This window comes from Sebastes umbrosus, chromosome 17, assembly GCF_015220745.1.
Source record: "Sebastes umbrosus isolate fSebUmb1 chromosome 17, fSebUmb1.pri, whole genome shotgun sequence".
Classification (NCBI taxonomy): domain Eukaryota; kingdom Metazoa; phylum Chordata; class Actinopteri; order Perciformes; family Sebastidae; genus Sebastes; species Sebastes umbrosus.
In genome coordinates this window covers 6,067,473-6,088,570 of record NC_051285.1, presented here as the reverse complement: position 1 = coordinate 6,088,570, position 21,098 = coordinate 6,067,473, and the positions used below count along the sequence as shown (strand labels likewise).

The window sequence follows — 21,098 nt, the reverse complement described above, 5'->3', positions numbered from 1 at the left end:
TGTGTGTGCATGACTGTTGGCAGCCTAAACATCTAATGTGTCTACATATAATATATATACGTGTATAATCTACCGATCAGACACATTTAGAAACATTATTCAAATGCTTTTTGTGCTAAAATGTATTATTCTTTTTCTGCTTTCGGTGTTTTTCATTCCACATTTTATTTCCCTGTGTTTACGTTTGTGTGTATTCCTTTCCTTTGTGTGTACAGAGTTTTAGTCTTGAACATAGAGTATACAAAGACATTTACGCTGCTGGCCCCTGTTTTCTACAGAATTATGTTTCCATACAACTAAACTGCATTTTCAATTACCTTTCAAGGGAAACATTTCCTCCTGGATTACTGTTGCAGTTTTACACTTGTGGTTAAAGCTGAAGTCGGCGAGATTGGAGCAAATATGATTTCAAAAAAGTTATTCTTATAAAACGGTCGCTTTTTTTTTTTTGGTTTCACACGGGACACGGGACTCCGGGTGAAACCTGACCTTTGTCCTATGCAGACATCCGCGGACTATGTTTAGAAACGTATTTTATGATGCATCAAAAACAACAGTAATCCGGAAGAAAAATACATTTCCCTCGAAATGTAATTGACGATGCAGCTTTGCTGTATGGGAACGTAATTTTTAGGAGAACATGCTGGAATATGTTACTCTGTTAAATCAACCTGATCTAGTGGGCATACACCATTTGGTGAGACCAGACTGGTTAAATGCAGAGTAGACTCAACAATCTCTTGTGTTTATGATGATTGGTCAGGTCATAAATTGAATGTGTTGCTCAGTCACTTAGGTTAGATTATATATGTTGCACCTTCACAATGGAAGATATGCTGGGTAAAGATATTAAATCCTCTGCTGGCAAACACATAACTATCCGAATATTTTCTTGGGATTTGAATGTTCATTTAATGTTTGCTCTTTCCAATATTTCCTTTCCCTCTCTAAATACCAAAGCATCTTTGAATAACTATGTAAATGTCAATGATTTAATTGAAATCAATGATTGTCATATAATCCTTTCAATGATCAATAAGAATAACACGAGAGCCCTTGAAAGCTCTGCTTTAGAGCAAAATTGGCAGCACCAGAGTCTTGGTTGCCTTCCCTTTATGGGCCTTTTTGGGATGAATCCCTTTGAGAGACCGAAGTCAGAGCATGATAGAGAACTCTGCCCTTCTCCAGCTAAAGAAAAACAAAAACACATTACACTTAGTGCTTCAGTTCAGTGATGTGGCAGCCAAACTCAAAGCGATTCACCTCCTGTCCCAGGCTACGAGCTCACTAACTGGCTGCCTGGCTCTTTGGAAGCAGCACAGCTGTCTGCGGGAGGAAAGAAATATCCCTGACGTTTTGCATGCATCCATTATTTTCCTTGTGGGAAAACAGCACGAGTCCTTTTGGGGAAATTGTTCCCTCAGTTCTAATCCTTGCGGAGGCATCAACAGAAGACTGATGTAGTTCCCTCTGAAGTAGCAAATGGAGCTGTGCTGTCGTCTCTCTGTTATAACACAATAAAGCACGGAGAATTTGAAAAGACTGAAGAGAGGCTTCAATGCTGCATTGAGAAAATCACTGTGCCGTATGTGGCTAACTCTGAGAGCAAAACATGTCCTTAAACTTGCTGATCTATACAGAAAGCACAAGGTGTACCCAACTTTCTATATTTATTTTTAGTAGCTGGTAATAATATGACGTCAAACCAAAGCATAGAGAGACGAGGACGCTGGATGTCAATCTGAGTTCAGGGTGCTTAGAGAAAGCCGGTCTATATAGACTGTAATGCAGGCTGGTCTCATACACTGTTTGTAGCTACACTGTAAACAATTGCTGTTAATTTACAGCAGGATTTCAACAGTATAACCTGTTATCGCTAAAAACAGTGCTTTACTGTTAATACAAAAGAAAACCTGTTAAATTACGCTCATATGCCGTGTTGTTCTGGTTTGCATTCTGTGCTTGTAGCCAGCTATAGACAGGCATTTTGGGAAAAGTGTCAACAAGTCTATTATAGCCTTTTTCCTAACTAGTGCCTTTAATTGTATTTAGTGTGACTATTCCTATGTCTATAACCTGCTAAGTCTATTCATCTAGGCAAAAAATTATGTTTATTAAAATGTATGTAAAAACCTAAATAGTGCATTAAAACAAATCAGTAAGATAATGTAAAAGAAAGGTGGAAAAACAGCTATATAATGTATCTTTAAACAGTAAATTAACTGTAAAATACTGTGAAATTAATAAAAAAAAAAAAAACAGTTCAAACTGTATTTTTCATTAACAGTACAAAGCTGTAAATTTCAGCAACAGTATAATAATGTTAATTTTACAGTAACATAAAGGCAACCCTGCTGCCAGTTCTTTACTGTTATTTTACTGGGAAATTCTTAACAGTGTATACATATAAAAAATAACGAATTGTATTCCGTGTATATCCTACAGTATAAATTTGTGTGTAATTCACGTAATCGTGAACCAGGAAATATAAATAGCAGCATCACCATTGAATTCTATACAAATCCATTGTTTTTTTAAAATCCATTTTAGTAGTGTTCATTTTGAGCGAGAACTAAAGGCCTAATCATCTTCTGGAAAAACCATAAATACAGTGTAGTGCCGTAGGATTACATCACCGTGTTAGACAACCTGTAAAAATAATTAGTTTTTTTATTCCAATAAACTGAACATGAAATGAGGACGAAGTAGGTGAAATAAAAACTACCCCTAAAGTGATGAATCCATTAATTCTAAAGAGTGATTATACTTTATCAGTGCTTCTCTAAAGCCATCCAGCTACATTAGGAAGGATATTTTAGCTGGCCATTCGCTGAAAATAAAACCTCTTACTCCAAGTATTTTACTAATATCAGGGTTGATGTTGTGTACATGCAGGTTAACTGCAGATTTAGCTCCAGCGGTGCTTCTGTGTTCAGATAAAGTAACTCTGCTTTATTTCAGCTCTTTAGGGTTTCCAACTGCTGGCTGCTTGCTAAATGGTGTAATAATGACTCATCTGGCCCTGGCTGTTTAGGCAACACAGAAAACTATTTTCAGTAGTTTCCCTCATTGCCAGGCTCATGTAATCACTTGAAAAGCTGAATGATGAGGCTCTCCATAAAATCCAACCTTCGCAGAAGTATTTCTCAGGAGGGTTTTACTGCCACTGGGAGTGGTTTGCAAAGAGACACACGGATAGCTGCTGTGAAGATATTTTTTTAATTTCAGCTGTTGAACTGAGTGCCCATAAAATGAAATGAACAAGTCAGCCCTCTTTGTTATGAGCACAGCAGACTATAACCCTGGTTTGATATGCATTAGTTTGATAAAATAAGCATTTATATTTATGAATGTTTCTCATTCAGTAGCCTCATATATAAGGAAATGACTTCAAAGTGCCTCTGAATGCTCAGGACGTTGTCCATGTGCTGTGTAGTCGAGAAGCCACTGATGTAGCGGCAATGAAAAATGTTAATTTCGGCAATGCTATTTTCAGTGTCTGTGTTCATATTTTCAGCCGTTTTCTGTGAGAGCTCACAGTAAAATTAAACCAGTTTTAATTTATCTTTGTATGCATTTGTTTTTTATGAAATGATATAGCATATTCCCATATTCCCAAACAAGAAATTAAACGACCATAAACCAATTGCAACATAGTGAACCTGGGGCTTGTGGGGATCCTGTGGATCTGGGGCAGTCGCCCTCTTTGCCTATTTGATAGACCTTGTCCAGCAGTAACGTATCCTCATACATCAGTTCATATGATATCTAACGAAAAGATATTCCTCATTTTTCGTGCGCTTTTCAAGGAATGTCCAGTTGTCATGTGAATGTTACATTCATACAGTCTTTTCAAAATAAACTTCCATCTTCACAGGAAACATCTTGGATAGGTTTAGGCAAAAAACAACAACTACTTGTTAAAGTTTAGGAAAAGATCCTGGTAGGTGTTAAAATAACTACGCTTGAAATACTTGTCAGGCAACAAAACTACTTGGTTTGTCGTTTGGGTTACAATAACTACGAAAGTGGTGTTACTTAAGTACTGAAGTTGCGTTACAAATAAATCAATGTTGACTTCGGGTTTCAGACAGGACACAAACGGAGGTCTTCTTAGTGAAAGTCTGGTGTTTTTTGACGTCCTACCAACGCAGACTGCTCTCATACACCGTTCGGAGCTATTCCTACGAAAAGTAATGCACTGTAATTTGTTTATAGCCCACGAAATCAATTCATATGTAATCCTCATAATTGTGAATCAGGAAGTATAAAGAGCGAAAAACACAACGTAGGGAGGAAGTCGAGGTGGTGGGTGAAAAAATACTGGACTTTCACCCAGGACACCGGCCTCTGTGTCCCGTGTGAAACCAGAAGTTGATTTATTTGTCACGTAACTTCCGTACTTAAGTAAAGCCACTTTCGGAGTTATTTTAACGCAAACCACAATCTTTTCCTAAACCTAACTAAGTAGTTGTGTTGCCTAAACCCAAGTTGTTTCCTGTAAAGATGGACTTTTATTTTGTAAAGGCTGGAGCAGAAATTGACACGCGTTGCTGGACATTTGGTTTCACTCTTCCTGGTTCACCATTATGTGGATTACATACTAATTGATTTTTGTGGGATATATCCAAATTACAGTGCATTTACTTTTTGTACAGTAACGGTGTATGAGACATGGAGCAACAGTTCCATTCCTTTGGAGTCGTGTTTCTCGCCACTACCGTAGATGAATATATACCCTCCTCGTAGCTCTGATTTGGTCTCCACCAACTCCTGCTGGAAATATCTGGCTCTTACGTGTTGCACTTTCCTCACCACCAGTTAGTCGCTAACATTGCTTCCCATTTGGTGCTGGTAGTGGGCAGCAGGTAGTGGGTTTATCAGAGCTTTTATGCTGTAAACAGCTGCCGGCTGCATCTGGAAACAAGGTTGATGAGATGGGAAAGGCTCCGTAGAGCTGAGGGGAAATGCAGCGTGATTATTCTCCGTGGGTTTGTTGCTACGAGCGACCCCTTTCACATTGCACATAGTAATTTAATCCACTGTTAATATAAAAATACTGATGTATTCCTCCTCTTTGGTGTATTCTAAGAACTCAGTAGATGGAAATCACATTTGAGAAAGTGAGGAAGGAACTCTCATAAAGATTCCATCTTTTCATTTCATAGCCCTCACTTTCTAACCCTTTGATGCATCATTTTTTTTCTCCAAAAATGTCATCTGTCAATAACAACTGTGCTCCAGGCCTTGTGCCTTTGATGAGCAGTCCGTGCCTGCAGGCTATACAAAACATATATCACCAGGTACTTGAAGTGAAGTTTGCAATTCATGTTTGCACAGAGTTTGAGGTTTACATTTATGGAGAGTCTCTTGATGGAGTTAAAATCTTTAAGTTAAACAAGATATCCGCACTATGATGGACTTGTCTCTCAAAGTTTGCCATGTCTGAAAAAAAAAAGTTCCATTTCCAACTTCATGGCGAGGCTGGTTTGTCTGCAAAGATTTGCGATCTGGAATAACAGTGAAGATGACATCCTTTGTTCTGAAAATAATTGGACTATCCCTTTGAGGCTGTTGTTTCTTGTGGTGATTGGCTCATTGTTTACAGTAATTACCAAACTATCAAAATTAATTTAACAATATCACACTGATGTGAAAATACTGCATTCAACACATTTTGCTGGGAAATTAGTTTTAATGACATGAAAAAGCTAATAAAATAAACATTATTGTTACAGCGGCAGACATGGGGCCCATTCTGCTTGCCTTTTCATTTGGGGCACACTGGGTAATTTCCATTTCTTGGCGAAACCTTACTTAAACTCACATGGCCAATAAAGCACTATGAATTGCTTATCTTAATTAATTCGACACTATAGTTATCCCTAGGTGTCTAATATTCTTACAACTCCCTTGACTGCTCTTACATTGGTGTACATAAACATTTATTTCTTGTTGTGATGTTCAGTTCATTCCAGTCCAGGATTTACTCTGTAGTGAGGTGAATTAATTTTTTATTGTAACCACATTTCTGAACCTGCCTTGTTTACGCCTACATCTGTTAGGGATTTCCTACATTTCCCAAAATGCTTTTAAATACTATATATAAATCAGACCGTCACAGGTACCTCGCAAAATGTCAAGGCCACACCCCTTTCTGGCTGATAGAAGATCGAAGATCCCATAGAAGTCAGTGCAATTTGCTGTGTGTTTAGATTGTTATTTTGACAAGTTTGTATGCATTTATTTCTTGTTAAATTTGTTTTATACATGTCTATTTTGCGACATTGCCTGAACCTCAGCATTCGCTATACCTTAAAGGAGGAATAACAACACCTTTTGTGCGTTTGGCATGCCTTTTGTATGACGTGTAGTCTGGGTCCAACAACTTTTCAACAGGAGACCGGTGTTTTGTCTTGTAAGTCACATTAGTGATGTTTATCACATGTTTTTTCGTGACATTTGTGATATGTTTTCCATACTTAAATGATGTTGTTTCTGTACGTATTTTACTTTGTTTACATACTTATTTTAAGCCCAACCATTACATTTTGTGGGATTGTTGCCTAAACTAACTGCAGACATGACCATAGTTTTGTTGCATGGCGTGCAAATGACACACAACAGCCTAAAATGCGTCCTCATGACACGCGGGATGTTCGTGTAATGTCGTGCTATTTACACACCTTCCTTTGAGATCAGGTTGATCTTTAAGCCTCACGCCTGAAAGCCGAGTCTGCTCTGATTGGCTTGGGAGAAAAATATGGTGCGATATAATATGGTGGAGATACTCAGGTGGAGGGCGGCATGTTCTGGTGAGCCTGCATGTGACATAGCCAAATCTGAACGGTTGCTGCGATACTGTATGACTGTACTGCAGCAGCTTCCCACTCAATCTAGCGATCCATCCGTAGTATCTGTCACAACATAATTAAGCAATTTACCCTGATGACGGTGAATATTCACGTATCTTATGTGTAAAATCTCAGTGTGAAAGCCTCAGTCAACCTGCTTCACAACAGCTTTTCCACATTTCCCCGTTTCTCTCCATATGTGAGGCGTGTTTTTTTTACCCCGAAAGGAGCCAGTCTGATGTATACTGTATATATACAGTATAATATATACTGGATTGCAGCTTCAGTAAATGTTTTAGAGTCTCATTACTTTGTCAGTGAGTATTTCTCTGCAGCATCACTAAAGACTCATTTCTTGTCAGAGCTAGGGCCCCTCAGAGAAATCCCACCACTGAACTGCACCTACTGAGCTCCGCTTCACTCACAGGCTGTGCTGGAAGCCAGTCCCAGGTGCTGAATGTGTGCCGAGCTTCTGCCTTAATTCAAGCGCTAATTACACGCAGATTGCAACGGCAAATTCAATGAAAGGCACAGTGAAAATCTGCCTTGCACTTTCACATATGCAAATGTGGCCTCATGTGTTATGGAGGTAGCACAGTGCTGTCTGTCTTTCCTCTCCAGGTCAACAGAACTGCAGTGCCAAATGCCAAATTGGGAGAAAAACTGTTCGGGGAGAAAAAAAAATGTAAATGAACATATGGGCTGAATCATTCAAGCAGGTTGCACTTCTGGACACACCCCAAGTAGTGATGTCACAGGTGTTTGATGATTGACAGCATGGAAACCACCTGCTTTGAACTCACTGATTGCATCTATTAGTAGCACAGTGAGGCTCCACATGAGCACCAGGGCTTCTCAATACAGACTACACCAACTTCATTCTCGTGCTTCCAGGAGTTCATACTAGTTTTACACTCTCTAACACCTAAGCATTATATCCTATTTTAAACGCTACAGAAACACCACTGATGAATTACCAAGCGGCTGGCTGAGATGAGGTTTTTCTCACTCAGAGGTTCCCTGTGTGGTCTACAGGTGATATACACTTGTATAAAGTGAGAGGACTCGTCAGAAATACAGTACTTTCATTTGTGAAAGTATATATTGTGACTTATCATAATATTTATACTGTCAACGTATTCTCATACAACGGTTCGTATGGTATCTTACGAAAAACATATTCCTCCTTTTTCATTCATTTTCCTACGAATGTCCAGCAACACGTGTCAATTTCCGCTCATTACATGCATACAGTCTTTTCAAAATAAACTTCCGTCTTTACAGGAAACAACCTCCTTAGGTTTAGGCAACAAAACTCCTTAGTTAGGTTTAGGAAAAGATTGTATATGATTGTATGCCTGATACTGTACATCTCGATTGATATGCATAAACTGCTGAATATGTAAGAGAAGTAGAACTTTAGGACCCCAGGACGGTGATGCAGTGCAACCACTCCTTCATTACTTCTACACACAAATGACTGTAGTCATTACGACTGCCTATAACACTAATACGCAATTTTTCTTTGCTTAATGTCTTTTAGGCCATAATTGCATTGAATGTATTATTAAGGTCATTATTTGAAATAATTTATATATAAATTATAACGTGTCAAAGTATACTGCCAAGTATAAAATGATCAGATATGCAAAGTGAGAGTCAATTGAGAGATTGTCAGTTCTTCAGGCAGTCCAGTAGCTCAATAAATCTAATATCAAACCTCTATTATTCTAATTTAATACCCTATTTGAATGGGACCTCAGGACATCCCATGATTTTTAATAACTGCAGAGATTGAGAGTGATTTCAATGCTAATTTTCCATAACTGTGCTGTACCAAGTTAGAATTAAATGGACACTTTGCCAACGTTCAACCTGAATCCTTTTGTACTAATGGCGAGAGAAGATGGAACTCTAAATTACAGGTAATTTTCTGCTATTACTTCTATGTATAGAGAGAGCTCCCAACCATCACCTCTCTCAGACAGATTTATCTCACAGTAAACCATAGCTTTTATTTTCTCATTTTTGTTGACCTGCCTGCATATGTGTTAGTACTTTATCATCAGAGAGAGACAGAGAGAGAAAGATGCTAATTTCAGTGCAATTTCCTGTCACTGCAGGTAGAGGTTGGGCAAACGGAGAGAAAATATAATCACATTTAAAGGGAACATTCAACTACTTAATTAAAAAAAAGCAATGTGCAGCAAAAAAGAGAGAAAAGACTCCATCCCCACCCCTTGCATTTTACATATGATTTATAGATACGACTTCTTCAGTCTTCCAAAAATAGTGAACAACCTTGAGAGCATTTCTCTCTTGCCCATAAAGTGACAAAGTATGAAATATACCCTTATACAGTTATGTTATGTATGCTGTTTAAGGCCACCATGTATTCCCATGGGAACGGCACATATGTCTGTCCCGAGACTAAACAAGTGGAAGACCATTATCCATCTGGAGACATTTTCTTGGACTGCATCATTCCTCAAACGAGTGCTGCGGAGGAACACCACAATAACTTCAGCAAAGTCGCTTATTAAAAACTGGTGAGAACTATTCCTGAGGAGATTAAGGAGGGAAATGACAAGGTACCACAGTGAGGGGAAGGATTAAAATAAGGGATAAACTTGGAAAAATAGCTATGCTGGCAGGCACTGGATGTGCAAAGCGAACCTTATTCAGAATCCTTTTTTTCCCCCGGTTTCTATGCCATGTTGGGTGAACAGTTAAAGCACTATAATCTGTTTTGTTCTTGGTCCCTTCTGGACTGGAAAAAAAAATTGGACCGAGAGTAGACAAAAAAGTTGAGCTTTGTAGTGAGAGGCTGTGTCCTGGAACTCATAACCATCACCAGACTCTTGAAGTCTTATTTCCAAGCTGTCTTTACAGTGTTTTTTTGCATTTCAGTCTGCCCCAATAAGAACCCAGTTACATCTCCACTTGCACATTGCAGAGCATGGGGTGGCTGGTGAAAAAGAGAACTCTTTTCAGAGGTCTGAGTTACTTTTCCAGCCTTACAACCAACACATTCTCACCTCCAACTCCTCAAATACCGACGCTTGGTCAGTGGCCCTGTATGCTTCAAATTATGATGCTCTAGGAACCCCTCGGCGTGTCAGTGTCCACTTTTTACATGCATAAAGTATTTTTTCAAAATAAACTTCTAATATAGGTTTGCTTAGTTTTTAGCTTTACTTGTGCCACAAAACTACTTGGTAAGGCTTAAGAAAAGGTCGTGGTTTGGGTTAAAACAAGTACGTTTGGGCCCAAACGCCCCCAAAACATAATCTTAAAAAATAAATGAATAAATATGTTTCGTAAAGTATGGAAGTTACGTAACAAAAGTAACGTAAAATAACGTTCACTTTTTTAAATTTACATCTGTAGCTTAAATAAAATTACAAACAGTCATTTTAAGCCAAACCATTATGTTTTTTACTAAACCTAACCAAGTAATTTTGTTTCATTTACAACTTTAACCGCATATTTAAAACTGTTTAAAACTGTGACCGTAGTCCAGGAGAATATATTATGTTTCTTTCAAAACGTAATGGAGAATGCAGTTTAGTTTTACGGGAAAATCATTTTGTAGGAGACAGGTTCGACTCCAGTTCAGGACATAGCTTGAGATTAATTTTTAAGTTTCTTTCCATTGCTTTTTGTGTGGATAACATGACTGTATTATAATTTCAAATGACTGACAAACAGTATGTGTGAAATGAATTCCTGCCATACACTACCTGCCGTCTTATACTGTACTTACAGCTCACGACAAAGATGGTAACAAGAGAAAGTCAGTCCAGAAGTTTCTATGTTTGAAAATGGAAGTCCTCCTGAGGTATAGTTGTGCCCAGTCCAACTGTAGAGTATAATGACCTTAGATAGGTTAGCCAATGCTGCAACCGGGGTCTGGCAAGCATGATGAAACTGGAGCAATGCCCTGCTTCCAGCACATGATCAATGACAAGAAAGTATCAGTATGTCAGCGAAGGACTGCCCAGCATGCCAAAGGAGGACACATACTCCCAGAGGAGCCTGCACAGGCCTGTGTGATTCAGTCGAGACAGAAGAGGTTAACATGCTCCGTTCCACATAAGGAGACAACTCGTGGTGTCATTTGTCAAATTCATGTTCTCCTTCACGTCCCATACTGTTAGACCTCTTAGTAATCTAACTATCTAGATGTTATAGGGCTATATATCCAGAGTGTGGGTGAGGGGGACTTCCCACTTGCGGTTTTGAAATCAAATAAATGCTTTTTTTATTTGATAGTGACAACGTGCAATTACTGGGATTACATTCCACATTTTTATAATAGAAAATAAACTTTATAGCAGCTAATTTCCAACTATTGTCCATTGTTGGGGCTTTCAAACTGATTAATCTGAGCTGCATCCTCACTTATAAAGATACAAATAAATTATATACCTTGAACATTGGCCTTTATCATGATTGTAGACAAATTGCAACTTCTGATTTTGTATTAATTATATTAATTTACTTTCTAATTGACCAAACTAAAGAATATGATCAAGCAAACTTTTTTGGGTATAGCGTTAAAAAGGTAGTTTTTTTTTGTTTGTTTCTTGTTTTTGTTTTTTCCTTCTTCAAAAAGGAAGGGAAAGCCATAACCTCAAAGTTTTATTTTTATGAATCTGTATCTCTGTGCATCTTGCCTTCTTCAGGAGAAAGAGTGGAAGGAGAGATGTGCAATCGTTGCCTCTTTTGAGAAGTTGTGCGAAGATATTGATATATAAAATATTGCATCAGAGTTACGAATATGTAGCTTACCGTGACATCTACGAGCCAGCACCTCAATGCATTTTCCTTCCCAGGATTACATATTACCCTCTGACATTTTAACACTTTAAGTTCCCTTTATCAGCTATTTTTATTTTATTTATAGAGATAACATTTACAAAGGATAATACCTCAGAACCAATTATGCAATCTTTCATTTTGATTTTAACATTACATCCTGAATTCAACCAAGAAATACATCCCAGCACTAATAAGCAAACACCATTCGGAGGTTCAACGTAGTTATAAGGGTTGCACTTCCCTCCTCAAAACTAATTGGAAAAAGGTCACACCAAATAAGAAAACAACCAACTCTTTATGCCAATATAAATTATTCTAGGGTAAACAAATGAGCTAATGAGCCGTAATTTCAAGGACGCTCTCTTAATACCGTCACCAGGAGAGGCCAGAGCGAACCCAGCTAATTGGCACCGGCGTTCAAAGTTGCACAATAAAGGCGAGCCATGGTAACATATGCAACCGTTAATAGGGTTTAGCGTGTGAAATAACGGCAGTGGTGAGCTCATGAGGGGGGCAATTATGACAAAGCTGTGCACATCCTAGATAACCGTCCGCCTGACTCAATCTGGCTAAGCCCCCGGGGAGGCAGCTCGCTGCAGCTCCAGGGACTGCACAAACTAACAAGAGGAGGTGGGTGGAGAGGAGAGGAGAGAACGCATCCACACAAACAAGCGTCTAACAAGCTCTGCACACCCTAATGTTGAACACGTGTAATGTAAAGCCATCTGGATTACAGCAGAAATGCACGTTACACGCAGACACACACAAAAATGGAAGTGGGTAACACAATTTAAACCCCTCCCCAACAAACCCAGGTCGAGATAATCCGGATGACAACTTGACAAAGTTCCTCCAAAGCTGCAGGAGTAAATGGCTGTTCACAGGAGGAGTTACGAAGAAACTCAGCTTGATGTGAAATATCCGTTTACAGCCCTGTCCAAAACGCAACAAAACTTCTTGGTTAAGTTTAGGCCAGTGTGCTACTTCCATGTCTGAGAAGTGAAGTCAATGTGGAAGTGCCTTAAACTTGCATTCTTTCTAACAGCCAGCAGGGGGCGACTCCTCTGGTTGCAAAAAGAAGTCTGATTGTATAGAAGTCTATGAGAAAATGAGCGTACTTCTCACTTGATTTATTACCTCAGTAAACATTGTAAACATGAGTTTATGGTCTCAATCGCTAGTTTCAAGTCTTCTTCACACATTCTACAAATATCCAGCAACGCGTGACATATGCGTCAATTTCCGCTCCAGTCTTTTCAGAATGAACTTCTAACTTAGTTAGGTTCAGGAAAAGATCGTGCTTTAGGTTAAAGTAACACCGTAAGTGACGTAACTTCAGTACGAAAGTTACGTGACAAATAAATCAACGTTGACTTCTGTTTCCAGACGTGACACAAACCACAGTCTCTTGGGTTAAAGTCTGGTGTTCTTGGACCCAGCCACCCACCCCGACGTCCTCCCTATAAAGCGTTTCTCACTCTTTATACTTCCTGGTTCACAATTACGTGGATTACATACATTTTGTTGGATGTATACAAATTGCAGTGCATTACTATTTTATAGGTATAGCTATGAACAGTGTATGGGACCAGACTGAGGTGTGATAGATACATTATAATGTCCATTATACTATATCTTTCCCACTGATATTTCCTTGTAATGGAGATGTTGATATGCTTCATGAATGGTTACACTTTTAGACTTTAAAAAACTTGCTCACTGCATTTCTGTTATGCATGGTGGAACAAAGTGAATGTTTGAGTATTATATTTCATGGCTGCACAGTGTCATTAATGTATAGCCACTCTCACTAAGGGTCCCTTGTGCTGTCTTGCATACGGTCATGTCCATAACATACTGTAGCCTTGGACTGGCTGGAATTTCTAGTGATATTATTTCTAGAGAATGTAGTGAAAGACTGCCTTTTTTCTGACACTTAACAGCAGTGTTGTACTGGATGTGGTTACCTGCTCTGCTGGCAGCTACAGCGTGAATAAGGACATGGGTTGAATATTTCTATTCACATAATAACTCCCTTTCTCCTACTCTTTTATCACAGCCAATGCCAATACTTACAGTACACACACACACATACAGACACAGTATGCAGAAGCAAAAACAAAGTGTCCTTCTGCATCACCTCCACAGCTGGAACTTAAAACCATTCAGTTTTAAAAATGACAACTTTGGTTAGATTTTCACAGCATAATCTCCATTAGTTATAATGACATTATACTCAGAGTAATTACTGAGGTCTAAAATGTGACAGTAAAAAACAAGCAGTTGGTCGATCAGATGGGTTTTAAACAAACCCTCAGGTTATCCATTGTTAGTTGAAAAAGAAAGCAAAGTTAAACCAACCTGATCTCATGGGAAGGCATATAAATAGCACACCATTTGAAGGACATTATGCACGTCATGATAATGCATTTTTAGGCTTTTCGCATGTCAAGCCACGTCGTTACCGTGAAATGGTCACAGTTATGTTTAGGCAAGAAAACCACTTAGTTAGGTTGAGGAAAAACATCATGGTTGGCCTTCAAATAACTATACAAACGAAGTAAAATACATATGTAAACAATGTATGGAAAACAGCTCACAAATGCTTTCCAGTAGAGGCGGATAGGTTAAGATCTGCCTCAATACAGCTATGCATAGTTAAAGACATAAAAGGCAATAATGCATGATGTAATACAATAAAACAATAAAATAAAGGTAAAAATGAAATAATAAGTAACTTCAAGATAACTTAACACTTTAGGACACAAACACCAGTGTCCTGGTTGAAAGTCCTGTGTTTGTTGGACCCATCCACCTCCCTTTTCCAACTGCCAAAAGCAGCCTTTCTCACTTTTTATTCTACGTCACTAGCTCTGAGTGTAACATTATAAAACAGTAATTCATCAACCAGTCATGGCTACTGTTAAATGAAAGCTTTTGCTTATTCATGCTGTTAATCATCATTATTTGTGTTTTATACAATAGATGTCTGGTAGCTCCAGACAAACCCGCCTGGTGGACAGGCAATGGAGGGAGTTGTTTTTCATGCTTGTGCTGAATGAACATAAGAAAACCTGACTAGTTAGTCAAAGTGGTGCAATAAAACTGTGTGATTGACAGATGATGTCTGTGAATTAAGTGCAGACACACCTCTGAATTGGGTGCTTGTCACCAATGATAGAAGCAAAGGAAGGAGAGAAAAAAAAAAGGTTCCAAGGATCTTGCTAACTTGGTGATGAACATGAGATTCTGATTTGTAAACCACACTTGAAATTTTTTAAAAAGAAGTACTGAGCCAGAAGTGTCAAAATGACTCTAAATTTAGCTCCAGCTGTGCCTCATGAACCTCCCATTGCAACATCATCACTGGCTAAAAGCACATCACGGTTTTCACACTAAATATCTGCAATTAGCTACTTCTATTTACTGCCAGGACAGGCTTCTAGTGGTTAATGGTGTTGACTACACAGATATGCAAATCATGTAAAAACACATTGGGCCTGACTAATTGTGCCCAGTGTCAGGGTATGTTTGCAAAACTGACACATATTCAGCCTTTAATCAGCTGCTTTCACTTATTTTACAAAGAATATAATACCTGAAAGGTCCAGTAGCAAGTAACATTATCGACTCCGGCCCAAGCAAGACAAGTTAACATTGTGTTTTCCGTTCTGTTGCTACTGTACTGTAGAAACATGTAGATATAAAACTAACAAAACTGTAAATATGTTGTTGCTGTTCTCTGAACTGCTGGTTTCTATCCTGATCAGCTAGGTTTTAGATCCATACCCAACAGAGCCCAAAAACAGGACCTCTTGGAAGTGTTGTGTTATATCAACCCGCTCATGAGCTCCAGTTGCTATCATGTAAGCCTTCAATTAGCTGTCAGGCACACTAAGACCTCTCATCCTTTTTCATTATTCCACATAATTAGGCTTTTGGCCTTGGTCCTTTCAAATGTTGGAAATGATACCTGTGTGTAAACCCACCACTGCGCATAATTATCACCAGTCCCCAGATCTGCAAGAGAAGCACACGTACGAATTAGGTAGAATTAGTGTTTTGTTTTTGTAAGGAAAAAAAAAAAATAAGATGACTTTTGTTTTATGGGGAAAACGCAACAGGACTTACAATCTTTTAAACATGAATCCAGGAACAAGTTTAAACATGTAGCTCGACTGGAAAAACGCAATGCAGAAACCCACAATTATTGCTGACAACTTTACAACTTTGTTGCTTGATTTAGTGACCTTACAGCCTCCCTTGCAACTTTATGTCTCCAACGTGACCAGAGAGAAATGTAAACTTATTGCCGGAATAACTAGAGGGTTCAAATAAGATGTGGGGTCATGGAAATTTGGATGGAAACACAGATTTATGTACAAATATGCAGCATGTTGATACAGGACTCCTCTACAAATCAGGTAGACAAGTCAGGTTCAAATGCATGACCAACCTTAAAGGGTAACTTCAGTATTTTTCCACCTCTTTTCTCATGTTTTTGTGTCCAACTGACTAATGGAGACAACAATTTCTGAAATTGGTCCAGTATTGAGGGAGAGCGCTGTAGATGGCAGCTGCTCAGGGGCTGTAATATGTTGCCATTGGGGCAAGCTGGCACCGTCATTCACGTCCACTAAAAGTGCTTGTTTTTGCCATGACAGGCTCTGGTAGTTATTATAAGTGTCTGACATTTTGGAAAGAGTCTCGCTCAAAGAGAAGACTCGTTCTGAAATACAATGGTGGAATAGTGGAAAACATACATAGTGGAAACGCAAGTATTTGTTGTGTTGGTGTACAAAAAGCATAGCTTAGTGTTATCTAAAAGATTTCACTGTCATGGCTGAATATATAAATGATTTCCACAATGTGGACGAGGTCTTTGAATTTGATGGTCGTCCGTATTTATTGGAGCCAGAGTATAGTCAGTGGCAAAAACAAACACTTTTAGTGGACGTAACGTAACAGTGACGCTGTTCACTTGCCCTTGCAGCTTATTTAACGGCTGCCGGTTACAGCGTTCTCCCTAAATGCTGGACCAGTTTCAGAATTTGTTGTTCCCATTAGTCACTTAGACACAAAAACATTGGAAAATAGGTTTGAAAAAATACTGAAGTTAACCTTTTAAGGCCCCGTTTTAATGGTACACATTGCCAAATAAATAAACCATCTGAATCATAATTTGAGGCACCAAAGCGCTTTCCTGGTTGTTCCAGCCTCCCTTTTCACCCTGGAGGTTGATGGACTCGTCTGATCGTCCACTTGTGTAATCTATAGTTTACTAATGGCCACACCGCCTCCTGCATTACAGTAAATGTAGCCCCTTCCTCTCCAAAGTGCATGAGGCTCTAGCAAAGATATTGATATGCAAATCAGCATTTGATGTCATTTGGCAACTTCCACCGCCTTTTTGAGCAGCCAATGTGTACTTTTGTGGGAAGAGGGGATGCAACACCGAGAGCATGCTAATGGAAATAGTGGCCTGCCAGCTTTTTATCTCCATCATTTCTCTATGCTCACTCTGAAATGCTGCAACCAATACATTCACCTCTCTGTAACCTGCTTCTCCCCTGGCACACCTCATTTACTATCATTCTGATCACAAAGTCAGCTCAAGCGATACATGTGGAAGACGGGCCACGTTCACTGCAACCCGCTCCGAAGGCAACAACCAGCTTTTCAAAACCACAGCTGTCAACTGACAGGATGCCATGTCTGTGTAGCACATTTACCACAACCATTAGACGTGATGATAGAGGGGATGCACACAGGTGATGAAAGGGTTTTTAATTCCGTAGTTCCAGCATGTAACTTCCTCTAAAATAACAAATGTTTTTTTTTTTTTGTAGTTTTAACTCACTAATAAAGATAATGTATCTTGTGTGTTAAATCAGTACACAAGCATGTACAAGGAATAACATGCTGTAACTATTTCTTGACTAACAACAGTTTATCCATTGGCCAGCACTGAAGTGTCTCTGGGTATAGAATGGGTTACCAGATATGGTCGGTGAGCAAAGGTTTTGGTATTGTCTCTGAATGGGCACAATGACTAAGTAGTTTTGTTGCCTAAACCTAACCAAGTCAATCTTTTCCTAAACCTTACAAAGTAGTTTTATTTTGAAAAGACTGGAGCACGTGTTGCTGTATCATTCGTCGGAAAGCGCATGAAAAATGAGGAACCACGTTTTGTAAGAAATCATATGAACCGTTGTATGAGGATACGTTAGACTCTGATGCTGCGAATCGTCACTACGATTGTTTTTCGTTCAGTCACATCTTGTCTTGAAAGAATGCAAATAGGCTTATTTCCCTTGTTATCCCTCATGTAGCTTCCAATCAATTTGTTTAAACAAAGTTTAAAGGTGTAGTGTGTAGGATCTGGCAGCATCTAGCTGTGAGGTTGCAGATTGCAACCAACTGAAACTGTTCCCGGTGATTATACACTAAAGAAAACATACTTATTAATATTATATTCCATCTCTGCCAATAGATCCCCCAAAATGCTACACACTGTTCCTTTAAGTAAATACTTATTATTAATTATTGCCATCACCTCTAATATTGACGAACTCTTGATAATAACAAATGAAGTATATTTATTCAATGGAATCTGACCAAATGCCTCATCTGAATAAACAAATGATTTACCATAAACATCTTGTGTAATAATAATCAATTCTGCATGTTTGTAATCTAACTGCATCATAAAAATGCAAACAATTAACATTGACTGGAACATAACACAAGCTTTAGTTCAGTATGTGGGTGAAACTGTAGCCTCAAACATTTTTCCTGTCTCAATCATGGTCTAAAAAAGGACAATTTCTCCACAGAAACAGTATCGCTATCAGTCTAATTTAAGCCAATTGTTTGTTTTGTTTTTTTTTCTCTGGGAGTTCTGTGTGCTTTGGACGATGCTGGGAACTAAAGGGCAACATTAAACTACAAGCACAACAAAGTTCTCAGAGAGGCAATAAATAGGAATAAAGTTGTCAGGGGAATACAAAAAGATAGCACTGTTAAAAAAAAACACAGTGATAGGTTCTGGGATCACGGACTTTGCTTTATCTTTAAAATGTACTGCGATGTACAGAGACATTCAAATCACTTATTTATGAACACTGACAAAAAAACACAGGCAAAATCTGCAATCACATGATCAAAAATATTACAAATTCTTAGCATGTATCTCCTTTAAACACACACACGCACCAATCAGACGCCTGCATGCTTTGATAAAATAACACAAGAGATGTGTTCATCTGATGCAACGATTTAATTTTGTCCACTGAAGATGAGCAAAATCCAATTCCGAGCATTAGCGATCCATGTTGTCCCGGGTTGCTCCCACTCTGCAGATAAAAGCTCGGCCTTATTGATAAATCCTTCAGATTTCAGCAAACTTGATTCAAGTTGTCTTGTTCATTTGAATCTGTGCAGTGTAACACTTGAACGTTATAGAAAGTGCAATGGAAAGGAAAGAACACCAATGCACTCCACTCGAGGGGGGAAAAAAAAATGTACATTGTTGTGTTTACTCCAAATCAAATAACCCCTGTTTTGCACACAACTGCAAAGTACCTGAGGCAAATCAATAAGAAAGCTGGGAGATCTCATTAAGTGAAGAGCCCTTGTGGTGACTCTTTTGGAGAGCTGCGCTGATCCAACACACCGCCAGGCCTTGTAGTCGATTACAGCGGGGATTTCAGAACATTATTATGGGTTCAGGGGTCAAATTGTACACTGCTGATCCCATCTGTGGGGACTTGCTTTAATCTGAAAGCAGTTTTGAGCTGATTGCGTTCCTCCTCATTTATTTTGCACACCACATGAGACTCAGAGGACCATGATCTATACGGAGCACGGAGCACAGTGTCTTTTAACGTCCAGAGCCATTCATCAAATAGCTTTACAAGGTATCAATGACTGGTTCAGCTTGACTCGATCCATATTTTAAAGACAGATTCAAGTCATTTAACAGGACAGTTTATGAAGGGTTTTCCATCCCATCAGATATAGAATTAATCACTCATTAATCACTCAATTATTTTGATCTACAGTATTCATTAATTAATGTATCACTGGATATGCTTATGACTTATTTTAAGGTTACACCTTATATACCCACATAGAAAAGCTACATAAAAAGTAAGGATGGAAAGAATACAATAGAATCTTTTCAAGTAAAATTACTGCAACTTTAAAGAATTGTTACTCCAACTACTCCAACTACTTGTGTAAAAATGTACTCCTATGTAGGCGGCATTACAGAAAATGAAGAAGGGTGCCCCCTGGCACTTTTTTAATAAAACATTTTTTTAAATTTAAATTAAAAAAAATAATAATAATTTTGTGATTTTTAAATTTTGTAATTTTTATATATTTTTAATTTTAATTTTATTTTTTACATTTATTTATTTTATTTATTTTATTTATTTTATTTATTTTATTTATTTTATTTATTTTTTAGTTTTTTTTGGTTAGCAATGATCAAACATGTTGTTCTTGATTTATAGTAAACGTTAAAGCTTATTTCATGATACATTATGTCCCCTTTAAGGTGTTGTTGATCTGAATATGTTGATGTGAAAAAAATCTAAGTGTTAATCCTGAATATAATGTGTTGTGGTGGATTTGGTGACACTCCTTTGTGGTAATAACACAGAGGAACTAAAGCGGTAGTGTTTCTGTTTCTCACTGAGACACCACTATTGCTCTATTACCTGTTCGCTGTGTAACAAAGATGAACACAGTTGACGTCTTGAAACTGCATCAAGATATTTCCACTCTGACTGTGGCAGACATCAAAGGCAGAGGTCATGCTCAGGTGTCAGGCCCTCAGTATCAAAGAGTTAGAACTTCTTTTTAGATTTAAAATTTTTGCACCAACATTATCCAAGGATGGATTTTCCCTTTTAAGTCCTCCAGTTCAGCTGGCAGCAGGTGTGTCATCTGCGGTTACAGAGTTCGGAGGGAAGCTGAGCACCACTAAAAGACAAAAAGAGGCAGAAAATCATTCCGTGGCACTTATTCACCCTTACTTTACTCCTCATGAGGTTTGACAGATGTAAAAAGCTGATAAACGTTTCAATAGTACATCTCGAGCAGAGTCATTTTCTCTTCAAATGTAAAGCACAGAAACACATTTAACGGTTTGATACAGTTGTTTAACGTATTAATTGGGAGGTATTGACATGTACCAAGGCCTCCTCTACCAACAACATTAAGTTCTGAAAACTAAAAGATGTCAGCTAAGACAACAGTACAATGTTATGTTATTTTCTTCTCTCTATACTTTAAATTATCAATATCCCTCTGTCTGAATGCCTCTGGCTTCACTGCATTTTCCTACCACGGCTTTTGTTGTCCAAGAATAAAAAAAAATGTTTTATAGTTGTTGACTTCATCATCAAAGAC

At 38.4% G+C, this 21,098-nt stretch overlaps 1 long non-coding RNA gene across 1 annotated transcript in view; it reads right to left on the bottom strand.

Annotated features, from left to right (window-relative positions):
* LOC119475292 overlaps window positions 1-21,098 on the bottom strand; it is a 46,510-nt gene that overhangs the window by 13,340 nt on the left and 12,072 nt on the right. Inside the window, exon 2 of the long non-coding RNA XR_005203754.1 lies at window positions 20,405-20,669. This is a non-coding gene — a long non-coding RNA (uncharacterized LOC119475292). The remainder of the gene's footprint in view (window positions 1-20,404; window positions 20,670-21,098) is intronic.